Genomic DNA, 8,774 nt, shown 5'->3' with positions numbered 1-8,774 from the left:
AAAAGCTCGTAATTGGAGTAATTCTGAATTAATGGACGCGGGCGAGCGCGCACGCAGGCGCGTGCACCATTTTGAAGCAGCTGGTCACGGGATGCACATGCTCAGGAATGTTTGGAGATGGCAAAAATGCTGCTAAAAATATCGTCCCTTATTCCTAATATTAGTGGCATTTGGATTTCATGACCTGTAAGAAGTGCAGTAAGTAGAAAAAGCCCTCCCATGTCCCCTTTAGGGCTGCCTGCCTCAGCCTGGATCTGTTTATTCACAACACAATTACTCTGTCTCTCTGTCTGTCTCTCTATCTCTGTTGTCTATCTGCTCTTTCATGTCTGAGGGCCTTCGCTGCACGCAGAATCCCAGGCTTTAGCCTTGTCATCTGATACTGGATTTAATCTATGTATTTGATCAATAAGAATCAAAGACAAGGCTCAAGGTCTTTTTGGCACCAGGCATCCAGCTTTGTGCTGGGTGTCAGAGGTTGTCTACAGTGTCACCTTGATGGTGTCACACTAATTTGTACCCTACTTTGCTTGCCTCTGTGATCACAGTCTGCTCTGGTTTGTGGGTTTGTTTTTTTTTTTTTTTTTTGTCTCTGTATCTCTTTTTTTAATGCTTGTTTTTATTAGTTTGGGAGGTGGGGGAGCTGAGAGGTGGGAGGCTGAGGGCATTAGCTTAGATATTTGAGGAGTGCACTTCCTGACCCTCCTCCTCCCCTGTCTGCCTTCCCCCTGCGAGTCACTTACGCTCCAGAGCCAGGGTGTCACCTCCACCTGACAGGCTCCGTGTCCCAGGGGGGCAGATGTTTCTAAATCCAAAATGACCAAGGGAAGAAATCCTGCAAGGCAAACTTTCAGGAGCGATTTCTCAGCCTGCTGCTGACAGGGAGAGGCAGGCACAACAAGGCCAGAGTCCAGGCTTCAGCCCACTCCTGGGTAAATGCAGGCAGTAGGTGCATCTCTAAATTTCACTGGTATTTTTCTTGGAGACAGGGTTCTTTGGATTTAGCACTGATGCACAAACTTGAACAATTTGTTCTTTTATGGCTGCCTGAGGCTGCACTGCATCATTTCAATGGCCTTTTGTCTTGTGACAAGTATTGCAATGCCTATAATGTACTAAACATTCTAAAAATCCATGTAATTAATGCCCCAACATATCTAATATAGAACTATTATCTTGAGGACAGATAAATGCAGTTTATTATCTTTTTTTTTTTTCCTTTGCCTACACCTCTTCATTCTTTTTTCTTTGCTGTTATTTAACACAGCCAAATAATAGCACAGTAAATGTATTATTTAAGTCTCTCATTTAGAATTGTGTGCATGTGTGAAGGCTCTGCACAAAATGAGGCTGTGTTTAGACCCAGTTTCTTAGCTGTGGACTGCACCATGATTTCCTGAGGTGTCTTGGAAAGTCAGCCAAGATTTTCACAAATGGGTGACTGACACCAAGCATCCATTTCTGAGTTTTGATTTCAGAGGCACCAGCCACGCACAGCGGCTGCAGGAATCCATGGGGACTGGAATGTTTCAGTACCTTGCTCCTGCAGCCACTGCCCTTGGCTTTTCTGCTCTTAAAAATTCATATTTCAATCAAATTTGGTGAATCAATGGAAACATTAGGGCTTTAGAACAGCAGAAGGGCCACCCACCCTGGAATCTTGTCCCTAAATATCAGCTGGGGTGGTTGTTTGAGGACAAAGTACCTGAGAGAGAGAGAGAGAGAGCAAACAACAATAGGAAAAATTCTAGTTGTGCTTTTTAAAAACACAGGCTCTGGGAAGAGGAAGGGCTCAGTTTGCTGTTCTGGTTAAGCTGCATGTTGTGATTCAGATGCATTTTGAAGTTTGAGGTTGTCTAGAGGAAGGGACACCCTGGCTGGATCCCACACAGCCTTTGGACAAGGCTGCTTTTTGTGTCTGAGCTGGCTGCCAGCCACCAGAGGAGGAGAGCAGGCTGATTTTACAGGTTTTCCCCCAGAAGCTTTTCCAGGGAAGCTGGGTGTTCCCTTGGTAAGGTGCCACCTCCCTCAAACCACTCCCTGACGAAGGGAAGCCTCTTTTGTGTGCCAGCCATGCCTGCCACAGTCTGTTGGAAGGTATTTGTCAACAATTAAATGTCTATTAAGGACAAGTCAATCAGGCCATGTGCAAATAGCCAGACCTCTGGGGTCTGCCTATTGATAGGGACCTGTCAATAGCCAACCCAGGCTTTTTTCAACCAAACAAGAAATTAAGCACTCACCAAAATCATTGCTCCTCTGAGTCCCTCTGGCCCCTTTTTATTCTCAGAGTGTTGGTCCCTCTTTTTCTTTTTTCTTTTTTCTTTTTTTTTTCCTGGGCTAATATTTATTTGGAATAAACAAAAGAGACTAGGAGGCACTTGTTAGAGCACAGCTTTTGACTGTAAGAGGAACATCTTCTCATGGTAATTAAGGATATTACCAAATGGTTGTGCTTGTAGGTGGCTGTGGTTAATCCCAGTGACAGAGGGACTATAAGGGAATTAATAACAGAAACTTTAAATTAGCCCAGCTGTAATTAATATCTACAGTATATAAATATCCACTCTTTCACCAACACGAATTTCAGACATATTTACCTTTATTAGGCTGTGGAAGACAGTAATACTGTGCAATATTTTCATGCATATTCAATCTGTAAACTCAACAGTTGATTTTGTAATTTATATTGCAAATTACTCTGCTGTTTCCCACACGTGAGCGGGAGAGAGAGCAGGAGAGAGAGCAGACAGTGTGTGGGAAGCTTTAAACAAAAGCCTCTAGCAAAAGCCATGACATCAAAAAGATGCTCCACAGGGCCATCTCCTTTGAACCAGCAGAACTCGGGGATCACAGAACCCACTGGTGTTACACAACAAACGGCAGCCTTGAATAACTCTGCACAGGGACCTGGAATGACCAAAAATATTGGAAGCAGATGTAGTATGCAAAGCAGAAATGATATCTGATCTGTGCTCTTTGGGTGCATCACAGCTGCCTTTGTTAGTAATTACCCAAACAAACATTCTGTCCATCAGGGCTTTTATTTCTTTTCATTCCTGCCCTTCAGACAGGACAAATTCTGAGAGCTGAGCAGTTTTTTTCCCCCTGGTGTTCAAGCATCAAATTAATAATTAGTAACCTAATTTATTAAAATTCTGCATTTACCCAATAACATCCTTCAAACACCTATTTTTGAACTAAGGTGATGCATTTCTGCCCTGAAATAAGGGTAGAATGCAAAGATACATTCTTTGCATAATATTCTCCACCACTGGGAGATTGCTAGGTATGGAGATAGTTTTTATTTGGTCCCAAACTTTCTTATACTTTGAATATTTTTGGTCATTGTCAGGGGAGAGCTTTCAACCTGACTTTTATTGCTGCTTTTATCACAGTCTAATTTAGGTACTTGTTTGGTGTTAAAAAAACCAAAAAAATTAAAATTACCATTTCAGTTTCCTATTTCAAACCTAAAAATACTTTTTAAAAAAAATCATCCCGATTGCAGCTCCTTTTTTAATTCTTCACCCTCCTCCCAGACATGGGCCCTTTAGAAAACAGCTTTGCTTCTTCTTTAATCTGATTTTAGCAGGTGCAGCACATGGATAAAAGCTTTTCAGCAGATGCTTTGGGAAAGTGACCATTAAAGGCAGGCAATTTATTTCACTATAAATATGAGCTATTTTTGCTAAGGAACCCTGAAAAAGAAATTCAAATGTGTCAATACACAGGTTTAGCACCTAGGCTTCAAGCTTCTCTGACCTGTGTCAGCTTTCCCATGTAAAATCAGCTTTCAAGTGCTCATTTATGTAATAATTTAACTTCATAGGAGAGGAATCTGTAACATTAAAAATCCCCATGTAAACAATCTTTCATATGTACATGGGCACAGCACTGTGATACCTCTCAAGTATCAGTTAAAGATATTTTTCTAAAAGCTTTTGATTCTACCTCATTTTTTACCTCCCTGCACTCAGAGGGGCAATGACCTCGTAGATAACTGCAGCAGTTCCTAAATTCACAAATTTAAAGAGCAAGTCATTGGCACTGTCCACAACAGAGACCAAAAATCCTTCCAGCCCTTTCTGCCAGCTCCTACTGAAAGCAAAGCACATCCATTTAGAAATTATATTTTAAATTATATTTTAAATTATATTTTTTAAAAAATTTATGCCCGTTCCATCAGTGTTTGATGTCTGTCTAGTTGAAGAACTTCCTTAAAACATCCAGAGGGAAGCTGTTGAAGGGCTTTTCCTTTTCAGATTTTATTGAGGAGGGAAAGGGCAAATTTTATATTCAAAGGGCTTGAAGTGCCTGCTAAAGGTCTGCCTTTAGATTCCCTAAAATTTAGGGAATTTAGCAAGGAGGGAGATGGCTCTTCTGCTCAAATTCATATTTACACAGCGCGAAGAGCACGGCTCTCCAAACAGTGTGAGATGGGCTGGAATTCCTCACTCAAAGGGCTGAGCAAAGGACAGAATATTTCCCTTTGAATTCTGAAGGTTTGGGGTTTTTTTTTTGCTTTTAGTCAGCTTTAGCCAATTTTCTCCCTCTGCAATAATTTTCCCGCTATACTTTCTAAAATTGAAATTTTTGCTGTTTTGTTCTGTTGTTTTTATTTTTACCCTTCATGAACAAGTTATCCTCCTAATCAATATTCAATAAGAAGAAATCATTCTGGGAAAGTCTGTAACTTGGGATCTTACTCAAGGCTGGATGGAGGGAGCTCCTTACTGACTCAGGGACTGCAGTGTCCCTGTGCTGCTCCGAGCACTTGCAAAATTCAGGATTACCTGAGGAAAGAGTTGGGGAACAGCCTAGCATGTAATAACAAAGATTCAGCCACTGTGTGCGTGTTTTCCACCTCTTTGGCGTGAAAAAGAATGCAGTTTTAATAGGCAGGAAGAGATTATTTGGGGACAATTTCTTAAGAGAAAATGGCAAAGAAAAATAAATGGTGTATGCAAAATATTCACAGTATGGGCAGCCCAGACTGGGTAGCTCAGCAATGTATTATTTTTTGTTGTTGTTTTCTGGGAAACTGGTATTTGTACAAGGTGGTTTTTATTTAAAATACCTGCTTGAAACGGAACAGGGGGAACAAATCAACAAACAAAGGACAACCCTGCTGCAAAGCACAGAATTCCCTCTGTTCCTCAGGGATGTGAGGCAGAGAAAAGGGAAGGGGCTGCGCCTGCACCTCCAGCCATTCCCTCTGCACAGCCTGGGGCCAGAGAGAGGTTCCAAAAGGGTAACAAGTTCTCCCTGGGATTTTAAACTCTCCACGGGCAGCTCTGTTTTGATGAGCTGGAGAGATTCTTCTCCACAAAAAAAAATTAAAAAAAAAAAATTGCTCCCCTCTGCCCTGGAGTTGCGGCGCGCTCGGTTCCGTGTCCCGCATGTCACAGCACAAAAATCCTCAGCCTTGAAGTTTGTCCTGCTCCAAAACCCGGCTCAGGGAGCCCAGGTTTGCTGCAGAGGCAAAACCTTAACATGTGTGTGAGAAAGTGGACATAAAGTCATCATTTAAAAAGAAAAAAAAAAAAAACAAAACCCAAAACCAGAGAAACGCAACAGCAGCATTTTACAACAGATGACACCCAGAGAACAGCCACAGTTGGAGCTTTCTTTGTGAGTTAGAGATGGTGCTGTGGTGTGCCCTTACTGGAACCATACAAACATGAAAATGTGATCTATTTGCATCCAGTGCAGTGCCAGTACTCAGAGAGCGAGCTCCGTGCTCTGGAATACAGCTCGGAGCCTGCTCAGGAATTTTTCTCATTTTCCAAATTGTTAGGACTCAGGGGTTTGCTAAAAATATTCTTTTGAAGCTTGTCTAGTCCTTGGCAAGTGTTCCAATTTATCCTCCCTTTAATGGTGTGAAACTGGGTTTTGTTAGGGCTGGGTACATGATCTCTGCTGCCTGGTGCTCAAAGGCAGCAGGGAAAAGCCTCTGATGAAGATGCGTAAGAAGGGAAGAAAGAAGCAGCTTCTGATCTGGTTATTTCGTGATCAAAATTGCTTGAAATGAACTTTGATCCAGCTGCTATTCTGAAAAATTATAGCTAACAAATAAACAAACCCAGGAAAAAAAAAAAGAAAGCAGAAAAAACAAAAAAAGAAAAGAAAAAACAAAACATATCCTTAGAGCTTTTATTCCCTCCTTGGTTTCTGTGGGTATCTTGTCACCAGCCACAGCCTGATTTCAGGGAACACTTCCCCAGATCTGGCCCAAGCCTGTTCCTTGTAGGTTCCTGGCAGGAGGCACCGAGCCTGCCTGGTACCACACGGAGCACCTGGAGCGTAACAAGGGATAAGTAATAATAATAACTGTCCACTAACCACATCAATGTTTTAAGTATCTCGCATAAGTGGATAATTTGATTTGTAAATAAACTACATTTCAGGAATATTTCATAAACATCCTGTGCTAAGTTGGTGCCTGGGGTAATATAGATTTCCATCCATATTCATCTCCGCGCCAGAATTCCCGGGAGTTGCTTTGGGGGGGCGGGGGGGGGTTGCAGCAGCTCAGGCTTTCACGGTGATTTCTCCTTCTCTTTTTTTTTAGCTATTTTCCGTGTTGCTACACCGTGCTCCAGACGCGGCGGGAGCCCGGGCACGGCGGCGCTGACCCCGCGCTGCGGGGCCGGGCGGGAGCGGGACCCGAACCCGCGGCCCCCGGAGCGCGGGGGCAGCGGGGCGGCGCGCGCTGCGCGGTGCGCCAGCGCCATCTACCGGCCACGCGCGGGCGGCGCGCGGCTGTCGCGACTGTCGCCGATGTCGCCCGCCCGCGCTCGGCGCTCCCGTTGGATTCCTCTCCGCCCGAGTGAGTTTGGCCGCTCCTGCCGCCTGCTCGGCCTTAGGTCTGATCTCGGCCCAGTTGAGGACGCGCCGTTAGTCGCGCTGCGGAGGGTGGGGATGGGCTGGGAGCGAGGGGATCCCGATCCCGCGGGGGGGCGGCTGCCCAGGAGCCCGGCTGGCTGCCACGGCGGAGACGAGGTGTAGGTCTCTTGGATTTCGTAACCATGACCAGGAAAGGTTTTTTATGTCAATGGATTTGCTGCTGGACCATCCCATCAGTGTAACTCGTTTCATTTTAGGACTGGGGTGATGGCGCAATTTCAAATTTAAGTTTTATTTAAGATTTCTTTTTTTCATGTAGCTTGTCATAGGGACGAGCTGTTGATGATTTGGCTGTTGGGTTTGTTTTAGAACACCCAGTTATCCCGGGTCACCAATGTGACACTCAGCAATCACCGTGGCACGAAGCTGTGCCCTGCTGTCCCCAGCTGTTCACTCTGGCAACAGCTGGAAATCTCCAGGCAGCCCCTGAGACATCCTGAAACCAATTCCTGAAACCAATTCCTCACCCAAAGCAGGCGAGCCCCCGGCCCGGTGAGCAGGAACCACCTGGCTGGCTCTCTGTGTGCTTTCCCTTTGTAGCTGCAGGGAGCCAGATCTGAAGTGTCTCTGCCTGGGAACTCCTGGCTGAAGCAGCGATCCACGGCCTCGCTTCTGATTTAATGTGACACCGAGGATGGGAAACGAGATTCTCCCAGTGTTCCCCTGCGGCAGGGAAACCACGGTGGTTGGTGTGTGAGGTACCCCGGCACGGCTCACCCAAAGAGGTCCTCCTGCAAGGAATGATGGTGAGGGATTTTCCTCCTGAGTAGGATTGGTCTGGATCTCTGTTTTCAGATGGGAAAAAAGCTGCTCTGGGTGGCTGGAGCATTGAATGCTGTCATTTGCTCTTTGGAGTTCACATTAGGGGAGAAAGTGTTCCAGATATTTGATTATTTCGTTACTCTGCCTCTCTGGACTTTCACAGTTTTTTCTGTACAGGTTTTTCCTGTGTTTCTGCTCTCTATCCTTAATAGAGAGAGAATTATTTTAAATATTTTCAGCTTCTAAAGGAAATATCTGGTACTAAGAGCTCATAAAATAAGAGCAAATTATCTTCAGGGGATAGGAAAAACACTCCAATGGACATATTTTACTTTTATTCATGGAAAAGTACTTTTTAATATATTAATTACATTTGGGATGGATAGGACAACAACATGGACTTTTGGGAGGAAAGAACTTCAGTCTTTGGGGGTTTAAACTGAAGGGGGAGGGACTGGGGCTGGCAGATTTCTACCACAGTGCTGCAATTCCCTAGCTAAAAATTGATAAGGAAATCTCTGCCCTGTTCCTGTTGGAAATGAAGGCGCTCTGGGGCTGGCACTCCAGGGGCTTTGTGGGCATTGGAGACTGGCAGGGAATTCTGGGGGAAAATGGAACTCCCTGTGAGCCTGTTGGTCTTCCTTGCCCTGAGACCTGCAGACCCTGGGCTGTGGCTTTCCCTTCCTCTGGGAGCAGGAATCACCTGGAATTATTCCTGCTGGAGTAACGTGAGCTGGCCAGAGGTGAGGCTTCCCTGAGCCCCAGAGAGGAGGTGAAAGCTGTGTATTTTTTGGGGTAGCTGGTGGCTCTCAGAGGGCTCTGGCTGAGCTCCACATCTGCCTGGTTGTGAACCTGCCTCACACCACAGAGCCAGAATTCTTTTTTTATTAAAGCTTTGGTTTTGGTTTTATGCTAAAGGTGAGAAAATATAATTGCAGTGGCCCTTTCAGTCTTGGTTGCAGGACTAAATTTTGCCTGGAATTCTGCACTCAGGTGACATTCACAGACCCCCAAGAGAAAGCAGAGCTGAGTGAGGACTGAAGTCCCTCCAGTTCTACCAGAGTTTTGCCTGGCTAAGGGCGTAGGCATTTGGCTACAAATTA

Source organism: Serinus canaria, chromosome 10 (genome assembly GCF_022539315.1).
Source record: "Serinus canaria isolate serCan28SL12 chromosome 10, serCan2020, whole genome shotgun sequence".
Classification (NCBI taxonomy): domain Eukaryota; kingdom Metazoa; phylum Chordata; class Aves; order Passeriformes; family Fringillidae; genus Serinus; species Serinus canaria.
Note: the sequence above shows the minus strand (reverse complement) of the source record.